The following is a 23,251-nucleotide window of genomic DNA, read 5'->3' as shown; positions in this document are numbered from 1 at the left end:
GCAGAGTGGGGTACTATTCAAAGGGAGAAAGGATAGCAGAATCTGGCCCTTGACTAAAATTATATAATAGTGGACAACGTAAGCAGATGGAAAAGTTGGCTGTGCTCCTTTGCATGTAGCATTATACAGCCTTTAATCCACGTACTATTACAAAGCTTGTTTATATAGGTCTAAGTAACAGCTGTCTCAGCAAGGGTACATAAGAGAAGCAGGGGGGAAAGATTCACAGAAATGTTATGGAGAAGGGAGCAGCTAACTACATAGTACAGCCCTTATGTGGCTCCTTGTGTTCCCTAAGCATGGGGGGAGGGGAAGGAGACAGCAAATTAGCCACAGAAGGGCTCACACAGGCATAATGCTGCCTTCTACCACCACTTCACTATTATTGGTCACCACTCTTTCCCTATTTTAGCTTCCCCCGAACCCCTCCTATACCCACTATGATCCGCTGGCTTTGACACATCATCTGGTCTCTGTCACTCTGCAGTACTTGAATCTTGTCACGGGATACCAGTAACATTTTACTTAATTGTTTAACTTCTTTATTGCCAGATTTTCTTTCCTAGACTGGACAAAACAGTAGAAAATGCAATAGGGAGCTACACTGGATGATGAAATTTGCCTCTTCTATTTCAAGCTTCTGTGATATTCAAATATCCACTTCCACTATTTAACTCTGGATGCATCCAAAATACCCTACTTATATACCTGCTATATTAGGGATTCATGGAAACAGCATCTTCTAGAAGTAAAATAGATGTCCAAATCCAAATGTACTGATCCACATGCTAGCAACTTCCTAGAAGTACCACCATCTCTTTTTATTCCTTTTCTCGGTAGTTAGGCTCAAACTTGCTCAAGCAGGGTTGTAAACAATATATTTCCAGAAACATTGTCATTGCCATTGTCTTGTAGGATGTTTTCTCATTTGACTTTTATAAGAAATGCAGATAGTTTATAATATCTTTTGATTATTAGGTGTCATGGGCTACCCTCAGAAGATTCAGAAGTTTAATTCTGGTACTTCAAGTTCCAGTCTCTCCTGAAATACAGACCTGAGCAATAATAAACCTAGCAAAACAAATTCCCTGAACTTTTTCAAAGCTTAAAAAAAGTTCTGTTTGGGCTGAAGTTTTTGGCAGCCAATGTTTTAATCTAACCTGTTTACCCATGCGTATTTATAATGCAATTACCATCCAAGTTGGAAGTAAATCTTCTATTAATTAAAGAAGGCTTGGCTAGTCTCTTCTACAAGTACTTTGTCCTCTTGTCCACTGAGTCCTCCCTCCAATTACCCTCAGTTTTATGGTTTCCACAGATCCGGAACAAGCTCAAGAAACTCATAGACTTTTTTTTTTTAATCCATATTTCAAAACATCCTTGAACATAGTTCAAGGATGTTAAGAGCCATACCTTTTGTTCAGAGCTCTACCTGATTAACTACTGCTTGTGTCTCTCATCAATAGCTTTTTGTTCTTATCCACTGCACTCACATAGCAGCAATTTCTTCCCTCATTTTTTTTTCCCATTTCAGAAACTGACCATCTGTAAGATGGACTAGTGTGTCTTTGATCTGATGATTTTTGAACTTATGTTGCTGATACAGTCTCAAAGTTGGAAAAATGACATAGCTAGTGCTGCAGACATAATGTCAGTGTACAATAGCACTGATCTTTGTGACCATTCATGTGCAATGTGCACTGCTATAGCATGAACAGTGGAAACAATTGTCAAATATTTTTCAAACTACTATTTCATTTTTGCCAGGTGCATTCGATTACCCTGTTTCATTCACTTCCATTTTTTAAAAAGAGGAAGGAGAGTGCAGTGGCTATGATACTAAGTTGGGACTTGGGAAATCAGGATTTATTTCCCTGCTTTACCACACTTCCTGTGTGACCTTGGCAGGTCCCTTAACCTCTCTGTGCCTAAGTTCCCATCTGTAAAATGGGAATAATAGCACTGCCCAACTTCATAGGAGTATTGAGAGACTAAGAGCTAGTCTTCTTGAAGGTCTTTGGACAAAGCAGGTACAAGGCCGACCTCTGAGCTACTAAACTCAGTCCAATCAAGTTTGAAATAAGTCAGCATTAGCAAGCATCATCTTGGAAAAGCCCCACTTAAGTCAGCAATGTATATATTTTGCATAGCACAGACGGCTGATCTGGGATCCCCAAAAAGTTTCAAAAATCTAGATACAAGGCCACTTTTGAGGAAGCTACATGGTATTTACTGGACCAAACATCTTTAAAAGATGTTACCAGTTTATGGAAATTTTTATGTGAAATCCATACAAAATAGAAAAACTGTGAGTACCTCAAAGCCAGTCAAACACTCATCCATCAGCAAAATAAAAATGAATTCTGACTTATGATAAAAGTAATCACCACAACTTTCACCTCTGACATTTTGGAAAAAAGACACTTTATTGTAATTGCTTTGTTTGCAAAAAGGATAAACTTCCTAGTTTGGAACTGGGCTATCAAACAGCTTTTCTTCTGAAATCTATATCTTAACAGAGAAAAGTTACTTAAGGGATCAGCTTACAATATACAGATTTATAAGGTCCACTTGCCCATACAAGCTATTCTCATTGCATCACCAGGTACTGTTTGAATCCCCCAAAGAACTACCTATGTCACCATATCAAGTTCAAGTTTGTTATTATCATCTCAAAGGCCCTTTACAACTCTGCCCCCCCCCCCACTTGCTTACTCCAATCTCCTATTTTATCACTTTCTGCCTTGGTCAGCTTCTCATACCAGCAGCTCTGTGTCTTCTACCATGCTGTCCCTACTGCATAGAACACCTTTCTGAACTCATCTATGAGATCCAGCTCTATCAACATGCCTACAAAGTCAGTCATCGTTAATTGACTTGAGGGACCAATGAGTTTACTTGGCACTTCATCTAGTAGTAGTTCTTTAAAAAGCGTCATTTTTCATGTAGATAAATATTTGATTTTATCCTGCTCTTCAGGATACAGATTGTTTTCAAATGTTTGTACAATACCTGGCAAAATGGAGCCCCAGTTCTAATTGTAACCTCCAAGTGCTACTGCAACCTAAGTGTAACAGGAGGCAGGACTGAATCTGGGACCTCCGGATCTAACTGCATGAGCCTCCGCTGGATGAGCTAAAAGACTCATGGTGCTTAGCTAAGGCTGTAGCAGACTCAATCTCTAAGTGGTCTTGGTGCCACTAAAGGGGGACAGAGCACCTCACCCAGGAGGTGTGTGGGTTAAATAAGCACATACATTATAATTAGTAGGGGAGCTTATTAATAAATAATAATAATAGAGTATCAGCCATGCTCTCTGCTGTTGACCTTAGTAACAGTGATAGGAATAATTGTAAAGGTTTTGAATTTGGATTGAGTTCAGATAAGCAGTGTGAAGTTTGGATGCTTAACCAATGCCTATCAGAATTTCCCAAATCTGCAAAACTGGGTTGGCAATTTTATAAGAACAGGCATTTCTGAGTTTTGACACATCCTAGACAGAGGAGAAATACCATAACAGACTCTCTCATGGCAGGATGACCCTTCTTGGTTACAGGGGTTTTCGCCTTCCTCTGCAGCATGGGGCACAGGTCACTGCTGGAGAATTCTCTGCACCTTGAAGTCTTTAAACCACAATTTGAGGACTTCAATAGCTCAGACATAGGTTAGGGGTTTGATACAGGAGTGAGTGGGTGAGATTCTGTAGCCTGCATTGTGCAGGAGGTCAGACTAGATGATCATAATGGTCCCTTCTGACCTTAAAGTCTATGAGTCTCTAAGTTCCAATTAAAAACAGAGTGGAAACATTGGACCATTTCAGGAACTTGAGCTTAATTTTTGAATTGCACTCTTGGGGATGCGGGGAAGGGAGAGGGAGTAAGGTTTTTGTTTTGTTTTGAAAAAGGTGATCAATTCTTCCTAAGTACAGTTGGAGGGATAGTTTTTCCTCAGCAATTTGAAAAAGGGCCCTGATTCTGCACTCAGTTACACTGATATTAATAATAATTCCATTGAAGTCAATGGAATCATACTGGTAGAAAAATAATGCATGCAAGTTTAGAATCTTGTCCAATAGAGCTAACCGCTGGAAAGCAGGGAGCGCTAGTATTACAATTCTCCTCTTATCCTTTCTTTTCAGAAATCTTCCAACTTCTTTTCTAGATTGACATCAGTTATTAAGTGTCAGCACTCCTAGGACCATAACACAAGACCAATTCAACTTTTATGACTGGATTTTCAGAATGTCTAGTGCATTTAGAAAAACTGACAATTCCTCCTTGAACAGAAATTGGGCCCAAGTCCATATATGTGCTCCTCAATGAAGTGTATACATCACGCCCGCAGGCTTAAAAAGGAGTTGAGCTCAAACCTCTGCAGGCTTTCTGAACCCCAGATATGTTTTAGAGACAGTTATGTGGAAAGAAAAATTGCTTTCATGAACTCTGTCCTCTTTGGTCAACTTTTTTACTGCAGAAGTGTCTGTTAATAGATATCGGCAATGAATTATGAATTTGACGAAATTCTAATGAAGATGAATCTTCCTCTTCTCTTAAAGAGGCTTTTTGGATGCAATCCCTACTTCCACAGTTAAAACTGGTTGCCAAGATTGTGTCACAAATTAGACATCTGAGAAGCAGGCAGCAAGTTTGTTAATTATTGGGATTAATTTAATGAACTTATTCTCATTAGGCTTTATGAGCCATGCTGCATACAGGAAAGTGTGAAAGTCTACAACAGCAAGAACTAGTGATGTCATTAGGCAATTAAGGACACTGATGAGAAACATTGCAGGGTGGGGGGCAGGGGGAAGAAGCCAGGCAAATGTTTTGTGTAGAACAGCATTATTAGACAGAATTAAGGGGAGCTAATTAAACATTCAAATGGACATCATTTTAGTCTCAACAAATTACTAGAAAAGTCAGTTTGGTTCTAAACACAAACACTGAGTAGAAACATAAATCATAACATTCTCCAGGAGGCTCTACCACTCTGGGTGATAAGCTATCTAATAGAATTTTACCAAAACTTGAGCTATTTATTTCTGAAATTTTGTTTACTGTTTCCATTGGCCATCTAAAACAAATATAATTTTTCATTAAAAATATAAAGAAAAAATATCAAGAGGAAATCACTTAAAGCTCAATGACTAAACAGTTCTCTTTAGCATTCTGTTTTTTTCTACAGAAAGAAAATTAGGAACTTATAAAAATCATTTACTGCCATTTATAACACAGATCCCATTCATAGTTTACTGCATCTGTATCAGTATGTACCATACTAGAAAATTAATAAATGGCATTGATACAAATTAATTAAGGATTATCTGCATTTTTCCCACATGACTGGCCCCCAACTTCAAAAATTCACCCCCATCACCACATATCTAGATTACCCACTAGAGTTTTAACAATAAAGGACTGCCAGCTTTCCCCTCACTGAAAAAGCTGTTGCTTCTGGATATAATGACATTCTCCTGCTATCTCTAAAATATCCTTCCAGCAGTACTACTTTCAGTAGAGGACTTTAAAATAATCACAGTGATACTCACAGTTTGGAAGATGCTTGAATTAGAGAAATACCCAGTGTGACTGTAGGTTCCTCCAGTACCAGTTTGGGCTCCCACAAAGCAACTAAACCACAGCTGGTGCAAATTGGCATAGCTTTACTAATTACATGGAGCTCTAGTAACTTACACCATCTGAGAATCTGGCCTTAAATTAGCTTCTAAGGTAACAGATTAATTCAAACATAGATTATGCATTATTGTTTGTGAGGCAATATTTTCTTACACACAGGTTATGCAATTGCATATGCAAGATGTATGGGTTTTACATATATAACTTGCATATGCACTTACCATAACATGTTAATACCAGGTAATTGTATGCATAAAAGTAGTTAACATCTGCATGTTAAACAGTGATCTAAAGTAGAAATTAAGCACAAATGCAAGCGATTTTGCATCTAAACTGTCTGAAAATCCCTTTTATAGCACTAAAACTGTTTGGGGTGCCTAGTGTCCTTCCAACCTGGGGGAAAAAAAAGTCAGATATGACACTCACATGAGAGATAACATATTATATAACTTCTGCTGCTTCTTTAGAGAGCTTGTGGTTTGAGTTCCATTGCTGCTAATTATGTTGAACATAGCAATGATAGTAACCAGCAGTGTTCTACTTGCTGTGAACAAAATAAGAAAAATGAGTTATTGTTGGTGGATAAATCTTCAGAATGGATATTCTTTTGGAAAGGAATTGAAGAACCTTTCACTAGCTTTACAGCATATTCTATAAAGGGAATTCATGCAATTTCACTATCTCTGGTTTTTGATTAGTACACAAATACTAAGCTGCTAAATACTGAGAAGAAAAAAAAAAGTACATGACATATGCTGACCTATATGCTATTGAAATACACAATTTCATAAAGTGAAACAAATTCAAATGGAAAATTTTCTGTTCTTCATACTTACCTATAAAATTAATAATTAGCTTTTCAAATATACTTTAAAGCATGATTTTTACTCAATACACCACTAAAATGCATCTTCATTTGAATTGGAACCTTACTGCAATAATTCACAGTAACAATACACAATGATTGATTTTTTATTTGTAATATTATTTTAAATGTAACATATCCAACTGAAAGTGTAGGTGGAATTTAGGCAGACGGATGCAAAAGAAGAGTTAATACCTGATATTTTGTGTTACCAGATATCAATAACAACCTCTCTTACACTGGAGTCAAATAAACTGCTGCAATATTTAGCACACCCATTTGTTAGGTTGCAATACTGAAATCAATGTTTAAAGGGTAAACATACCATCTGGATACATTCTCTGGTAAAAACATAAAGCAGAACTTGGAGAACTGCTTGTGGTTAACAGTCAGAGACTATTTCAAATTTAAACGCTCTGTCCCGTCCCTCTATCCATGCCCAGGTTGGCTTGAAAAGCATGGATGGACTATCAAAGGCATTCTGCATATTGCTTCCAGAAGCATTTTTGAAAACTGTGACCAGTTTTCGCAGCTCTTTGTTTATACACTTGAACAGCACCTCTGACTTTCCTTGCGGTATGAGAGGAGTTATCACTTTGTGGTAACTCACCTCCCACTCCAGAATGTGTTACATTATTGTTTAATGAAGCAAAAAGCAAGAAACAAACAAGTGAAATTAATCAACACCAGCTTAGCACATTTACTTTTCTGGGGTGAAATCCTAGCCTCATTGAACTGAAGGATAGTTTTGCCATTGACTTCACTGGGGCCAGGCTATCAACCCCGGGTCTCCATCCCAGGTGATTCTCTGGCTGCCCATGTGTAGATATGCATAGAGAAGACTACACTGGCAGCCCTTTCTCCTCTTCTATTATGCACCTGAGCAGGCATTCCTAGTACTCAACACTCATTGAGAGCAAGATGCAAGGGAGTCATAAAACTGGTAGCAGCACTGGCCACTCCAAACGACGCACGACAATGAATGCATGGATAGGTGCCTATTACCCCCCACTCACCATCTTACTTCTGGAATCTGCACTGGTCTGAGGTCTGGAGCTAATGCTAGAGGAAACAGATGCCGTACACATTGAAAGTCTGTAACGGTTTCTGCTCCTGCTTAGAATCCCATTTGAGAATCCAGGAGGCATTATGGCTACTTTTGTCATCTGCAAGTAGAATGCCTTCAGCCATTATTGCTGATATGGTGCCCTTCTGCGGAATAAAACAATGACTGGTAAAGCCACAATACAGTTTCAGTGTCTATGGTAACATTTTAAAAAACAGATTAACAAAATTCTGCTTGACATAGAATATTTACAACCATAATGTAACTATGGGGGGAGGGATAACTCAGTGGTTTGAGCATTGACTTGCTAAACCCAAGGTTGGGAGTTCAATCCTTGAGGGGGCCATTTAGAGAACTGGGATAAAAATCTGTCAGGGGATTGGACTACCTGAGGTCCCTTCTAACTCTGATATTCTATGATAATAACAATTGCCAGATATTATAAACAATCCCCTGTTAGTTTAAAGTTTTAACAAATAAGAACAAATTGCTTCAACAATATTATGTTGCTACGTTCCACAGAGGCTAGTTTCTCAAAGACACACAAATCATTCCTTACACAATGTTTTCAGCTTGAATGAAGCTAGGGAAATCAGGACCATTTTCAACAAGGCACAAAACCAAATTGTCTCTCACAAGTTAATGGCTTACCTTGCTGGAAGACAGATAGCATTGGAATAACTCCTTATCTGGAAATTACAACAGAGAACAGACACAACAGGAAGAATCTTCTGTTACGCTTATCTGCCACAGCAGTGGCCAAGGACCAGTCACAATTCAGAAAGCAGAGCTGATTGATTAATAAATGAATATAGAGATTTGTGAATACTTTCCCAAAAATAAAGGCCACCACACAAAGATTTTCATTAACTTCAATGCGTTTTGGATTAGGGCCTTAGATTGCTATGATTTGTGGGTTTGTACTGCTGGCCAGTATGGATACCTGGACAATTCCTGGTTTATTACTGCAAATGCTCACAGTCTCCTGATTGAATGGTTATGTATGTGAAGTGCCTATATATTTTATGGCTATTATGTCCATAGGTTTGATTGTTACTACGTTTAATATATGATTACAAAGGGTTAATTCTAGCAGGAGTTATCATCATGGAAAATCAGGAAAGGGGAGAAAAGCTTCAGATGGTCCATTTACTGGTACTTAAAGAGACAATGCAAGTTTATTTAATGCTGTGAAGTTTCATTTCAGTCTATGCTGAGTTCATCTAACTGGTTTAGGATACCAGATGGAGGTGGGGCTCTTGGCAGGATGCTGAAACAAAAACTTTTGGACTGGTAAAAAGGCAGCTCCTGGAGAACAGGTGAGAGAGACTAAGAGTTCTGAGAACTCCAGTTCCTGAATGCGGGGTAGCTGGGTTAAGCTAGCCTACCTAAACTTTAGGTCAGATAGATATGAGCATAGACCTCTGACTGTGGTTAAAAACATTCTTTCTGGTTATGCTTTGTTCCTACTGTTAAGACAGAACAGTATTTTGTTTAGGAAAGGCTGTTTCGTAGTCTCTATTCACCACTGGTTACAGTTTCTAAAGGGATGTCTTGCCAGTAGCCAACCCCATTGGGCCTACTGAGTAATCAAGGTAAGCCAGGGCGCTGTGGCTCACTCTAAAAAGTAGGAGGATAACTGTGGGATTCCCTCCCAGGGAAAGTGAAGGAAAGAGGCCTAACACTTTAACAAGCACACTTGGAAAGATTGAGAGGGGTCAGAAGTGCAGCTAACCCTGAACCATGACAGATTATTCATCCAAAATTTCTCACTGGAGGTGAATTACTTACTTGTTATTAACTAGTTTTTGTTTCACACTTTTCATTCTTCCAGTGAGGGAACATAAATAAAAACATGTGATTTATATTAACATCCAATAATAATGAACAGGAATTAATCAAAAGGAAGAGTTTGTGAACAACCCAGAAACTGATGAAATTTAATGTTTATAAATGCAAAGTAATGCACATTGGAAAGCATAATCCCAACTATATATATATATATATATATATATATATATATATATATATATATATATATATATATATATATATATATATATATATATATATAATGATGGGGTCTAAAATAGCTGTTACCATTCAAGAAAGAGATCTTCGAGTCATTGTGGATAGTTCTCTGAAACCATCCACTCAATGTACAGCAGCAGTCAAAAAAGTGAACAGAATGTTGGGTATAATTAAGAAAGGGATAGATAATAGGACAGGAAATATCATGTTGCCTCTATATAAATCAATGGTACACCCACATCTTGAATACTGTGTGCAGATGTGGTCACCCCATCTCAAAAAAGAAATATTGGACTTGGAAAAGGTTCAGAAAAGGGCAACAAAAATGATTAGGGGTATGAAATGGCTTCCATATAAGGAGAGATTAATAAGACTGGGACTTTTCAGCTTGGAAAAGAGAAAGGGACATATGACTGAGGTCTATAAAATCATGACTTGTGTAGAGAAACAACATTTCCTTATCTACTTTACTACTTCTCATAACACAAGAACTAGGGGTCACCATATTAAATTAATAGGCATCAGGTTTAAAACAAATAAAAGGAAGTATTTCTTCATACAACACACAGTCAATCTGTGGAACTCCTTGTCAGAGGATTTTGTGAAGGCCAAGACCATAACAGGGTTCAAAAAAGAACTAGATACATTCATGGAGGATAGGTCCATCAATGGCTATTAGCCAGGATGGGCTGGAATGGTGTCCCTAGCCTCTGTTTGCCAGAAGAAAAGGAAGTATTTCTTCACACAATGCACTGTCGGGAGTAATTCCATTGGGCTGCTGTAAATGTACGCACTCATGCTCCACACCTTTCATTTCCTCACCCTTGTATACTGCCCCAACACCAAGTGGCAGGACCTCTTACCAGCTGCCAAGGGTAAGGAACCCCAGTGGGCCAGTCTGTAGTCCACCTTGGTCCCACAACCAACCAGCGACATTAGTTGGCAGCTCCTTCAGGGAGCTGTGAGCATGGGCATGTACCTGGAATGATTCACTTCCGTCCCTTACACTTGCCCCTTCTGCAGAGAGAGGGATATCCTGGGACACATTTACATCAAGTGCGCCAGGTGACAGCCCTTTTTCCAGCTCCTCCAGAACCTTCTCCTTAGGTTATGGCCACACTTGTCCCCACATCTTGTGATATATGCACATCCTATCCGTGGTCCCATGAAGTCCCAAGACCTCCTCATCAACCTCCTTCAGGCGCTGGCCAAGGTGGCCATCCACTGTACCAGGAGGAGGATGTGGGCCCTATTCCCTCAGATCACGTATCTGGGCAGAGTTCCTCTGGTCCACGTCCTCTGGATCCCTAAACACCTTTGAGGAGCAGTGGTTGCTGTCCAGGTTCTCTGCTCAGTGTCCCTCTCTGGCTCCCTATTTACGACCCTGTGATTCTCATGCCCGTTCCTGTTTTATCATTAGTTGTCCCCTGGAATATGGGTCTGGTAGATCCTTCCTTTAGGCAGGCGGGGAGGAGCCTTTAGCTGTAGGCGGGCTTGTGCCCACCCATCCCCGGATTCCCAAAAGGTGCTAGTACCCAGCACTCAGTCACACTTTCCTTTAATCAAGACAACAGTGAGTCACTTGTCATTTAACTTACTAGGGAAAGATATCTAGCATCTATCCCAGTAATATGCTTCTGGGCATTGGGTCTTTTGGTTTAGCTCTTACTGTATAGTCATTGCCTAGCACATTGGGCACAAAACATCCGTGGGGAGGGAATTTTACAAACCATGCAAATTACTCTGTGTGGGCACATCTCTGTGCCCCCTGGAGTCCCATTATTTTCAACAGGGCTCTACACAGGCAGAGGGATCCATTAACATGGAGTAACTGGCATGTGTTTTCCCCCTCCATAACAGCTGTCAGCTGCAGAAAGCTGTCAGTGTCTGCTTTGGGAAGAAATAAGGAAAAATACCATTAAGGTTTTTAATGCTTCACCTTCTCTAGCAGAGTAAAAGAGTAGGAAACCAGCAGGATACCCAACTGTGCAGCCTCAAGTGCATATACACTGCTCTCCATTGAAACTAAAAGTTTTATATAGCACTAATTACCATATGTACCAGCATTTCTGTGTTGCTCACAGGTACAGTAAAGAGTTCTTTATGCTTTATATCAGCATCTGCAATATGTTATTTATCTTTTTCATGAAAATCCCCTCCCTCTAATAAAAAATAATGATATCTATGTATTTAATGAGACATGCCAATCTTGTTAATCATCTCAGTAAAAGGTTATATTGGTGATTTATTTCTATCAGTCAGTTTTTATGGCAGCCCTGAAACATAGATGTGTTGCAAATGTTTGACTACAGCAATTCATTTAAAAAACAGAAACCTTCGGTTTTTTTACAGATGTCGTGAGAAGTAATAGCAAAGAACTTTGTTTCTGAAGAGCTACCTTACACCTGTATGTTGCATATCCCATCTAGGGTGACCAGATATCCTGATTTTATAGGGACAGTCCTGATATTTGGGGCTTTTTCTTATATAGGTGCCTATTACCCCCCACCCCAGTCCCGATTTTTCACCCTTGCTTTCTGGTCACCCTAATCCCATCATATTTGCAGGTGTCATGCTTCTTCTTATGACTTTCCACATTATGTCTAACAATATAATTTTACGTGGGGAGGGAAACTCCTGTTTGTTGTTGCACCAAAAACATTCCAAATATAAAATGAAGAGATGCAAGACACTGTGAGCTTCTTTATGTATTATATTACAGCAGTTCTTCTCATCTCCCACAAAAAACAGAATTATGCTTTAAAATCCAATATACAAGTGTCTAATAGAAGCAAAACCTACCTTGAATACTGTATAATAAGCATCTAAGTGTCTCAGAGTAAGCCCTGCATCTATGGACATAAATCTTTTTCAAAAGTGGAAAAATTATGATCTCTAAGAATGGTACAAGCAACCTTAGAGACCCTGGTCTTAGTATTTGAGGATTTCAAGGCCTGATCCTGTGAAGTACTGAGCATGTTCAGTTCTACGTGGGAGATATCCTGAAAAATGCTGAGTATCTCTATGGAAGATGGAAAAAATGATAGTTGTGAAATGAAAATGTAAGTAGGACACAGGCAGTGCCATATGAGTTATTCCAATAAATTCACTAGGAAGAAAGCTGGCAACATTTTAAAACAAGATACTTTTTGGGGGAAAGCAGATCTTACCTGACTCTTCTGCCTAATTTACTCAATACCTGAGTTCAGGATTGTTTATTCCTTCTGTTTGAGTTTTTGGTACCACTAAGAACTAAAGCAGTGATGGTGTCTGGCATGCAACTCCCTACTCTGCTTAAATGTTAGCTATGTGTCAGCTATTATAGGCAGAGGAAAAAACATAGGACCCCAAGCACAGCTCTAATGGAGTAGAACACTTCTATATTCACCTTGAAAAATGTATTTTTTGTCCAGAACTATTTAATGGCATTGGCAATGGTGCCATTAAGCCTAACACACACCTCCCAAAATCTTCTGCTTTAGAAACCATTAATATAATAGCCAAGCAGACCAAAAAGAAAAATATTGCAACCTTTATCTATCTTATTTTATTGTAGTTTGCACTGACATAAGCAGAGTATTTTTAAAGTGTCAGTAGAGTAAAACATGAGACTTGTTATCAAAGATATCCACAGAAAATGAATATCATGATGTGTACAAAGCACTTAATTTAAAACGATGCCAGAGTGTCTTGCACAAATTGTAAGCGACAAGGAAAAGGATCTGCATGGTGGTCAGATTTGAATTAGACCCCAACAGATTAAGAACAAAACATCCACCATCCTGCTTCCAGTGAAGTTAATGGGAACATTTCCATTATGTTCAGTGAGAGCAGGAGAAACTGAAGGAATCTGCTCATGAGAAGCTCAGAGATATTTTCATATCCATACTGATGCCTAATCATCATAAACATAGTCATAAATTAACTTATGATTCCTATGAGTGCAATCTGTGAAAGATAGTCATGCAGTGGAAAGGCTGAACAGCTGGTGCTACACTGTTGTTCCTGGAGACACAGGACAACACTACCATTAACGAAGTCAGTGACTTGTTTTTGTGTCCCTAAGGATGTGTTGGTATATTATAGGAATGACATCTTCCAACAGTAGGCAAGAGAGGTGGATTGTATCAGAAAGCGGCTTGCACCAATAAGAGCCAGAGACTAGAAATCTGTTGTTACAAAGGGGACACAAACAATAACCAATCAATAATCACCTTCTAAAGCATTTAAATTAGGACAGGTTTCAGAGTAGCAGCCGTGTTAGTCTCTAAGGTGCCACAAGTCCTCCTGTTCTTTTTTTAAATTAGGAGTTACTAAAAAATGGCTTTGAATACTTTTGTACAGGATTGACGATTAGTGAGAATTATAATCATGCTTGTGTGCTCTGAGGCACTGGGGAGAACATTTACCTGCAATGCTTGATGATGACATACAACTATGCAAATAATTAGAAGTTTTATAAAAGGAATAGGAGAAACATTTTATAAGGAAGAAAGAGTCAACAAAAACAAACCTTTAGCATTAAATCAATGAAATCTCCGAGTTGAATGCTGATCTTTATACCAACAAGTGTACCAACAAATGAATTTATTTACTATGCTATTTTGGAACAGAGCAGATCTGGAGTTTTCAGTTTCCTGTTTATATAATTTCCCCATATCTTAGTTATAAATAGGAGGGTGAATTGAAACAAAAAACCTCTGATTGGTATTTTCCCCCTCAATAGCCTTCTCTCTCCCCGCACCCACACCCTTACTTTTATGTTTCTCTTTATCTAGTTCCTACAATAACACTGTCAACTTGTTGATTGGTGTAAAGTGGCATGATCCTACTCCTACTGATTTCAATGGGAGCAGAAGCAAGTCTATGGTATATAGGGATTGAAAGGCTTTTACTGTGAAGTTCTGAACACTTCACTGAGGCACTCACAGGATCCTTCACAGATTCAGGCCCTAAGTATGGATAGGAGGATTTGGCCTCTACATTTTGACAGTATTTTAATTTGGTTTCTTATTTGTGCCTTGGAAATAATTGAGCCACATTTCTTTGCTTGATAACATTAATTTAAATTAACATTTCTCAATGAACTCTAATTCTATGAGAGTCCTATTATTTTTTTCCATATAACCATTAACAAACTAATTAGACACTGACAATAAGGTAAAAGTATACTGAGATCCCATTTTCCTTTCTGAAATTCTGTTTTGTTACTTATACTCCAATGTGAATAGCAAATGATTCATCATATATCTCTATTAAATAGGCTTTGAAGTGTGGAGACTATAGCCAGAGGGTCATAGTTTATGAATTGCACCTTTTCAAACCCTTCCTAGTCCTCAATCAACAGAACACTTAAAGAAGCGTCTCTTTTCTAGTTTATGTATCAGTGTAACTAGCTATCTTTGTGGCACTTACAGCCTAGCTTGGAACAAGAACTGTAATATATAAATGGAATCCTAGGAGAAAAATCGATACTTCTACGATTTCTAGCCTAGTTTTGCAAAGCCAAGAATTTGGTTAAGGTTTGAACAATCATCTGAACTTTAAGAGGCCTATATGAACTGAACCTGCAAACCTTTTGCGGTTCATTCATGACTAACTGATATACCTCTGACATGAGCTCATTTAGTCCCACTAGTTTGTTGTTATACAGCCCTTTGTATTGATCAACACTCCCCAGCTTTATCTCCTCAGCACATTTCTTTCCCTTACTATACGTTTCTTTTTCAAAATTATTTATAAAGGCAATCAGCCAATAAATCTGAAAACAAGTCTGAAACCTGATCATTACTGCACTCCAGCAATGCATATCTCCATCCTGAACTCTTGTCATTCATATTTGGCTTCTGTCATCGACTTCCAATCAAGTTCTACATCCATTTGAGCAGCTCATCTTTTGTGACACTTAGTGGACTTGCTGATTAGTCTTTGTATTTTCAGATAGAGGTAGATTAGTCTTTTGTGAACTTCCACTGAGTATATATTATATATAGATAGATAGATAGATAGATAAAGATTTCTTAAATGTCCTGGTAAATTGCATCTTCAACTTTCCCAGTCAGCTCTTTCTGACAATTAATTAATTAAATAAAATCCAATGATGTAAATTTTGCTCTTTTGTAAATGTATCCTGACTATCCATAGGCAAATTATACGTTCCAAGGGTTTCCCTATCATAGCTTTGACAAATTTTTCCACTCGTTGACATATTGCTTTGTAAAATACAAATGTACATCTTTCCAACCCATTGGTATTTTCCTTGTTTTCTATGTGGCATCCGATAACAATTTGTTTTATCCTTTTGTGGCTTCCTAGAGACAGATGGATCCTATCTGATCTTGAAGTTTTGTCTATCCAAAGACAAGGACCTCAGTCTTGCACTGGGATCCTCTATCATGGATCCCTGTGCCCATATAGACTCCCATTGATTTCAGTGTGATCTGCACAGGCATAGGAGGTCCATGCTAGCAAATCCCTAATGACCTTGATTTTGCATCTGGATTTCTACTTCTATTCTGATATGATCTAAATCTTCAAGTGACAGCAACTTGTTTCTGAGATGCTGCCTCAAGTGTCCTCCAATTTTACCCTTTGGGGTGGTTGTTCTGGACTCTACTTGATGTTTCTGATAGCATCACTTGCCCAGTCTTTATGAAGGTGGCCTGGAAAGAAGGAGTCCTACCAACCATTTTAGTCTCAGCAGTGTGCTGAGCATTCAAATGCTCCTGGCTCTCTCTTTGCTGCTTCATCTGTCACTCCCCAACATGTTTGTGAGGGGCTCATTTACAGAGGACTTCTGACATCTGTGTAAAGTGGCTTTTAAATGGCGCTCTTAACCAGCTCCCAGACTACTGCTGTCCTCAGAGGTAAGGACGAATCCTGCTGTGATGGGGGATAGATTATAGTAGATAATACTAGCAGCTCCTTTCCATTTCCAACTTTCTCTGACTCTACAATGCTGGGCTTTTAGTTACGACTGATTTAAAGTCCAGTAAGTTAGACTCCCACCCTCAGCAATCAAAGCAATAGTGACTCAAGGACCAATCTAACTTTAGGCACCCAAGCTTGAAATGTGGCCCTCAAAATTATTAAAGCTTTGTAAAGGATGTCTGTGTCAAAATGGGCTTCACTTTAGGATTTTTGGTGCCTTGAAAAGGTTGAACAACATAAACATGGACCAAAAAAGGAGAGAAAGCAGAGACTTCAGTTAGAAAGTGAGGAGAGGGAGAAAAAAGCAGTTCAGAGCTATTGTAGCAGGAATCCATTCAGTCTCTAGTGCTTGCAGGGTTCAGCCATTCCTGTTGCTGTTGATGGTAAATTAAAAAAAAAATGAAAAGGGAATAAAATGTAAATGGAATAAAACAAAGTAAAGAAAGTCAAACCAGTGCAGAGTGCACTGTCCCCTCTCATTGCAACCTCCAAAAACTATTAAGGAAAAATGCAGCATCAGCACCAGCTGTAACCCAATTAAACTGAATAGTCCCTGACGCTTACAGAAAAACATTCACTCAGAATTACCCAAACAAATCCACTCACTTAAAAACCAAAGGACTTTAAAACAATGCACACTTCCCTTTAGGACCTTTTAAACCATTTTTATCACTGTGCACAATTTTTTTACCCCAGCAGCCCCAATTCTGCATATGGGAAACACCAGCACTAAAGTTTTCCCCCCACCCCTCTAGTTTGTTTAAAAAAATCCAGCCAAAGCTGCACAAGTCAAATTTGAGATTGCTTTGAAAAGGGAGCGTTTGGGAGGTAATATCTAACCAGCTTGTGAATCTTGTCATCTCTAAAATGAAGGAAATAGAAATCTATCATTTTCCAGCTGTGAGCTGCATGTTACTACAACATAAACAAAACAAACCCCTCTCCTATAGGGACTAATTCTGCAAAGTGATGTTGGCAGGCAACTTATTTTGCCCATGTGCAGCCTATTGACTTCAATGGAGCTCACTGCGCAAGACATGGTGCAAGATCTGGACAGTAGAGATGCTTGTCCTAACTTCTTTCTATAGCCAGAAACTTAATTAGTTAATGGTATTCCATATATGGGATTGCCACCGGCCCTTTGATATCAATGGAAATTGTGCAAGGGAAAGGCCTGCCCAATGCTCATGAAGTGCTTTCCAGATGAAAAGCAGTATGAATGTTAAGGTTTACTATTGTTTCATGTAAAAGGGACTCCCAGTCAGTCCCAGTAGAACAGCCCAGGGAAACCCACTCACCCCAGATTGTCTGCTTCTGCCCTCAGTTACATCAGTACTCACCAGGATTCTGCACACAGGAGTCTAACTTAGTGGGAGTAGGACCAGGCCCCAGAACTCTACAGAAGTCAGTGGAGTTACACTGGTGTCAAGCTGGTGTCAGTGAGTTCCGAAGCAGACTTCCAGTGTTCAGTTCTGAAGAGTGAAAGAAATTAAGAAAGAAAAACGAAGTCAATGGGTTTGGAATTGAAAGAAGCAAAAACTTTACAGTGTCTTCTTGTGAAAGCAGCAGGGATAGAATGAGAATAGCAGAATCAGATTTGAAACCCCTGGTTTCCCTTAGCATCATCCTTCTCTCCCTGTCCTGCTTCTTCTGTATAGCCCTCATTTACTTTCTCTGTCCTTCTCCATCAAAGAAGCCAGTTAATTAAGACATTCAAATTAAAAATGCACCCTTTGTAATTAGTGCTATTCCCCTCTTGAAGCTCAATTTTAATGTTAAGATCACTAGGTGCACCCCTGCCGATGCCAATTCATTTCTATTATACTTTGTGTGCTATTTGCTACGTGCTCTTGATTCTGTAAAGTGATACACTCCTCACTAAAAGTTTCCTGGAAAGAAAAGTATAGAGTATCAGCAGCAGGACAGGAAAATAGAATAGTACCACTGACTTCCTCAACACTCAGGTAAGTATGAGGAGAAAACAGGGAAACACTACCGAAGGTGCCCTTAAAAGTTTTTAAATGGTGTTTATAGCAGTTTTCATAACAGGGGAAAGATTTCACACATTTGGTACCCAGGAGTTGTTCTTACATACCTTTCTCTTGGAAGTTATTCCAAATACAGTATAGTTAAACTTAGCACTTAAAGTACATTCTACTTTATATTTTCCAAGCACTGTTGAAATATTAACTAATTAGCATGTTTCTAATTTTAGATGTGAGGGCAGCAGGACATAGGGCCACGCAGCAAATCTGTGTCAGACCGAGAGTTTGGAACCAGGAGTTCCTGGCTCCTAGTTCTACTTCCAGTCGACTAGATTTCACTAGCTCGCAGAATAGGCCCCAAACAAGGATATTGTCGGCTGTAATTAAATAATAGACACCACCTAAGAAGTGAAGCTAAGGTGAGCACACTCATCAGTTGACAGAGGGAGAAATTAACTGTGTATCACTGTTAGACCCCGCGGGCAGTGCAGTAAGACCAAGTAGAGGGACAAGGGCTTCCTAATAAGGAATGGAACAACTGTCAAGTTTTGTTTCTTTGTTTTTTCCAATCAGTCTGCACTTCAGGAACAAAATTTCTCAGCAACATTTCCTTGCTATGTTCATGTTTCACGTGTGAAGTTTGTTGTAATGAAAACCTAGGGCTCAATTTGGCTGTCAATTACAAAAGAGCAATCCCATTAGTTTCATTCACCAGTGTAAATAAGAGCAAAGTCTGGCCCCTATAACATTGGGTAGCTTTACTGGGAAACCCATACCTATCCATATCCTGAGCTACTTTGGCTTTGTGTGCTGCCATAAGTCATGTGCTGAGGATGCTTCATGCCGCATCCTGGCACTATTCAAGTTGTTTGTTTATTTTTAGTAGATTACTCTAATATTCGCTACACCTTTTCACTTGTGTCATTATCAAAGAGAATAATGACAGCACAGTGTTCCAAAGATGATCATTGTGGGCCTCAAATCATAGAAATGTAGAGCTGGAAGTGACCTCTAAGGTCACCTAGTCCATCCCCCTAAGCCAAGGCCAGACCAAGTATACCTAGATCATCCCTGACAGGTGTTTGCCTGTATCAAAATCCTCCAATAATGGGAATTCGGCAGCCTCCCTTAGTAACCTGTTCCAGTGCTTAATTATCCTTACAGTTAGGTTTTTCCTAATATCTAAACTAAATCTCTCTTGTTGTGTGGTATAAATTTAGACCACACTTTCTTGGACTCCCTTTGACTATTGGCTATTTTTCAGTTAAATAATTCTGGTAATGAAGCCACTCCAGTATGCTAGATGCTGAACATCAGATAAAGTTTAGTACTTCAGAAGATGACCTCACACCTCTTAATGCTTCCTTTAGAAAATATCTGGGAACCTATATAACCAAGATTTTTTTTCTTGCCCAATTTTTCCAGTACGTTTGTTTCCACTGAGCTAGCACCGATGTCCATTTTTATTGCAATTTCAGCCATTGCAGCCTGTCTGTTTTCTAATAGCAAATATTCAACTACAGCAGATATTTTAAGTTTCAACAAAACTGTCCTAGGCAGGATCCTTTTGCTCCTGGGCTCCCAAAAATGTTATTCTGTGCCTGTCTCCTATCTGCACAATATTGTGGTATTTAACATCTGACCCTTAAATCTGCAAGCAAAAGCAATAATAATAAGGAAGTTATTTTTTTAACTTGATTTTCCACTGTGAGAGATAGCACTTTTTGCGTTTGGAGTCCTTTTCTATTCCATTCTAATAAAAGAATAGGCTTTTTCTTAAACAAATACTCAGATGAGTTCTGACACATTTTACCCTGAGCTGACCTAGCAGTTCATCTAATTAGCCATCTAATAAACTGTTCCACGGCAAATATACTGCCGTACAGCATCTTTTTCTAACCCTTTTCAGTAAAAATCATTCTGAAAACAATATAATATAGGCAAGAAAAAAGCCCTTTTATGATTAGCTTTTTGTTGCAGTCATTCCACCATTATGCATGTTACAGTTAAGAACATAAGAATGGTCATACTGGATCAGACCAATGGTCCATCTTGCCCAGTATTCTGTCTTCCAACATTGACCAGTGCATGATGCTTCAGAGACAGTGAACAGAATAGGGCAATTTATGGAGTGATCCATACCCAGTCTTCTGTCCCTTCTTAGATCTCTGAGTATACCCCCTCAGATGTAAGGCTTTGTGCCTCTATAGGCAATCCAGAAGGCAAACCAAATTCAAGTCACAAACCTTCTGATAGGCATCAATACCTCTCCTTCAACTAGGACAACCAATTAGTATCTATACTTTCTGCTTACTGCGTCACCAGGTCCCTAGCTTCTCGGTTATGTGAGGTCCAGTTCATGCTGATGCTTCCATTCTCACTCTGCCTTCCCGTGCCAGAGGTGCTGGACTCGGTCTGCTCTCTCCTGATTCCAGTCGGAGAACTTCTGTCTCTCCAGGTGTAAATTTTCTCTGTCATCTGCAGTTTTTGTCCTCCAGATGCTGCCTCCTCCACACCACGCTCTGCTGATTTGAGGAGATGAGTCTGGATAGGACCCAGGTGCTCTTCCAGTCATTGTATACATTCCTATAATCCTCCACACCTTTCTGTGAACTTCTTATTTTCAAACTGTCCCAGTTCTGCTCGTCCATTCTGATCTCTGTCTCTTGGGGCACCTGCAGGCCCTATGGGAGAACTGGGACTCTCCTCTACGTACTCGTCTGAGGCCGATACTCAGTTCTGCCTCCAGTCAGATTCATAAAGCCAAAGCAGAAGCTCAGATCACTCACGTTTTTCTACAATTTAGCTCTTTGTACAACTCTACTCGCTGATCCTTCTTGGACCTGTTAATAATTCTTTTTTTTTCCTGTCTGTCTTTTTCTACTTTCATCCCCAAAAGAATACAAGGCTCTCTTTTATCTCTTCTTCCTTCTTCAAGACTTATTTTTCTGGCTGTTGCCACTTATTGGAAATTCACCCCATCTCAAAACCATCTTACATGCTGCCATCAATATATTATAATTAGAACTGGGTGCCTATGTGATTTTTTTTCAGTTGAGCCTGCAAACTAAAAAAAAAAAAAATCAGAAAAAATATATTTGATTTGGTTCTGAAAATGGGTCTGATGCCTAAGTGCCTTGCTGGATTAGGACCTATGAGAGTTGTGTAATATGACCTACAGATAGGAGATAGGAAAATTTCATACGTGCTTCACTTCCATCTAAGCAATCCACTTTTCTTCTTCTCTCAGCAGGTAGAAACAGTTTTGTCCATTAATTGAGGAATTTAGCTCTATTTTTCTTTGAAGTTTCTTTCCCTCTTTTTTTCTCTGTCTTAAGATTTTGCAGCATTTTAGCTTTTTTCTAGAAATGGAGTAATTCTCTTACTTCTCTTTGAACTAACATAAGTGGTCACTTGGTTGTTTTTAATTCTTTTTATCCTTTTGTAGGAAACATTTTTATTCCAGTGTGCTGACTTCCTTTTAGCAGGAAATGTTCACAAATGACACTCAAAACTGAAATAAATATTATCCATTATCTTCAACTGGCTTTGAATTGGGCCCATAGTAGTTTTCAGAGGTTGAAGCTCACATTTTTCATGATCCCAATTGCTAAAGTAAAAATAAACAAAAAGAGAACATATTACACCTTGAAACCATTTCAGGATATGCCAGAGAGCTTAATACCTTGACTTTTATTCAATAAAGCATGAGAATTGTCAATGACAGAGCATGGCATATAGTGACAGAAGGTACAGTGACAATGCTAACGATGTTTCTCTTGCACAATCTGAGAATGAGATGTCTGCATCCCTTATCTACCCATGATTATCATTTGGTCAATAAAAAATGCCTCCCTTCAGCAGGGGAAAACAAGAAAGTATTTTTGTTAAGAGTTTGCCAGAAGTTAAGTTGAAGGGTAAACATGACATTGTGTCCTATTCAGTAATGTCAATGCTCTGAAGCACTATTGTTGTGTGAAGGGGTTCTTATTCACTACATTTTATTTGAAACTATGTTAGAGGTTCAAGATAGGGTGCTAGAGACAATTAATGGTTGTCTACACTTCTGCACAAAACACATCCGCTATTTATCTTTTAAAATAGTGGCTGTTCTACATTTGCTATACAGTCTTGCATCTGTATTTCCATCTTCATTGAAAATGTGGTTTGAATCAACATGGGAAGGTGGAAAATGTAAATACTGCACAATACCATAATTGTATGTGTTCCACCAGGCCAAAGTATTACCTCAAAAACCAGTACACAAGGGTATTCTCCTAGGGTGACATTGGTCCTTTAAGAGGAAAGAAGCCAGTGCAACTGTGACTGGTCAACTTGCTTTCAGGTGGGCTTAGGAAAAGACACATGGGTCCCAGAGAGAAGGAGATTCAGTGAATCAATCAATCAAGAAAGAGGTAGAGAGTGGACAGGGCCAGCTCTACTGTTTTTGCCGCCCCAAGCAGTGTGCCGAATTGCCTCCATGGACGGCGGGGGCAGTCCGTTCGCTATTAGGGCAGCACGCGTGTTTCTGCAGCAGCGGCAATTCAGAGGCAGCTTCTGTCTTCAGCCAGAAGACAGAAGCTGCGTCGCTGCAGACAGCTGAACATAGAAGTTGCCGCCGAATTGCCGCTGTCACGGAAACGCGCGTGCCGCCCTAACGGCACACGGACTGCCCCCGCCGTCTGCAGCGGCAATTTGGCACGCTGCTTGGGGGCAAAAACACACGGACTGCCGCCCC

General features: G+C 39.2%; 1 protein-coding gene and 1 long non-coding RNA gene across 12 annotated transcripts in view; both read right to left on the bottom strand.

The window, feature by feature from the left end:
• The window catches only part of CDH8 (cadherin 8), a 290,464-nt gene extending 284,790 nt beyond the window's left edge, over positions 1–5,674 (bottom strand). For 5 of the 10 annotated variants that reach the window (XM_039503455.1, XM_039503456.1, XM_039503464.1 and 2 more), the window contains exon 1: positions 5,549–5,674. The gene's annotated coding sequence lies outside the window, so the exon portion shown is untranslated. The remainder of the gene's footprint in view (positions 1–5,548) is intronic. The other 5 variants (XM_039503457.1, XM_039503460.1, XM_039503467.1 and 2 more) reach the window with 5 other exon arrangements.
• Positions 5,675–16,266: 10,592 nt separating this feature from the next.
• LOC120384754 overlaps positions 16,267–23,251 on the bottom strand; it is an 80,358-nt gene continuing 73,373 nt past the window's right edge. For both annotated transcript variants that reach the window (XR_005589090.1, XR_005589091.1), the window contains 2 exons: positions 17,869–18,000; positions 16,267–16,902 (listed from right to left, as the gene is read on the bottom strand). This is a non-coding gene — a long non-coding RNA (uncharacterized LOC120384754). The remainder of the gene's footprint in view (positions 16,903–17,868; positions 18,001–23,251) is intronic.

This window comes from Mauremys reevesii, linkage group 16 (genome assembly GCF_016161935.1).
Source record: "Mauremys reevesii isolate NIE-2019 linkage group 16, ASM1616193v1, whole genome shotgun sequence".
In the NCBI taxonomy this organism is placed as follows: domain Eukaryota; kingdom Metazoa; phylum Chordata; order Testudines; family Geoemydidae; genus Mauremys; species Mauremys reevesii.
Note: the sequence above shows the minus strand (reverse complement) of the source record. Positions and strands in the feature narration are given on the sequence as shown.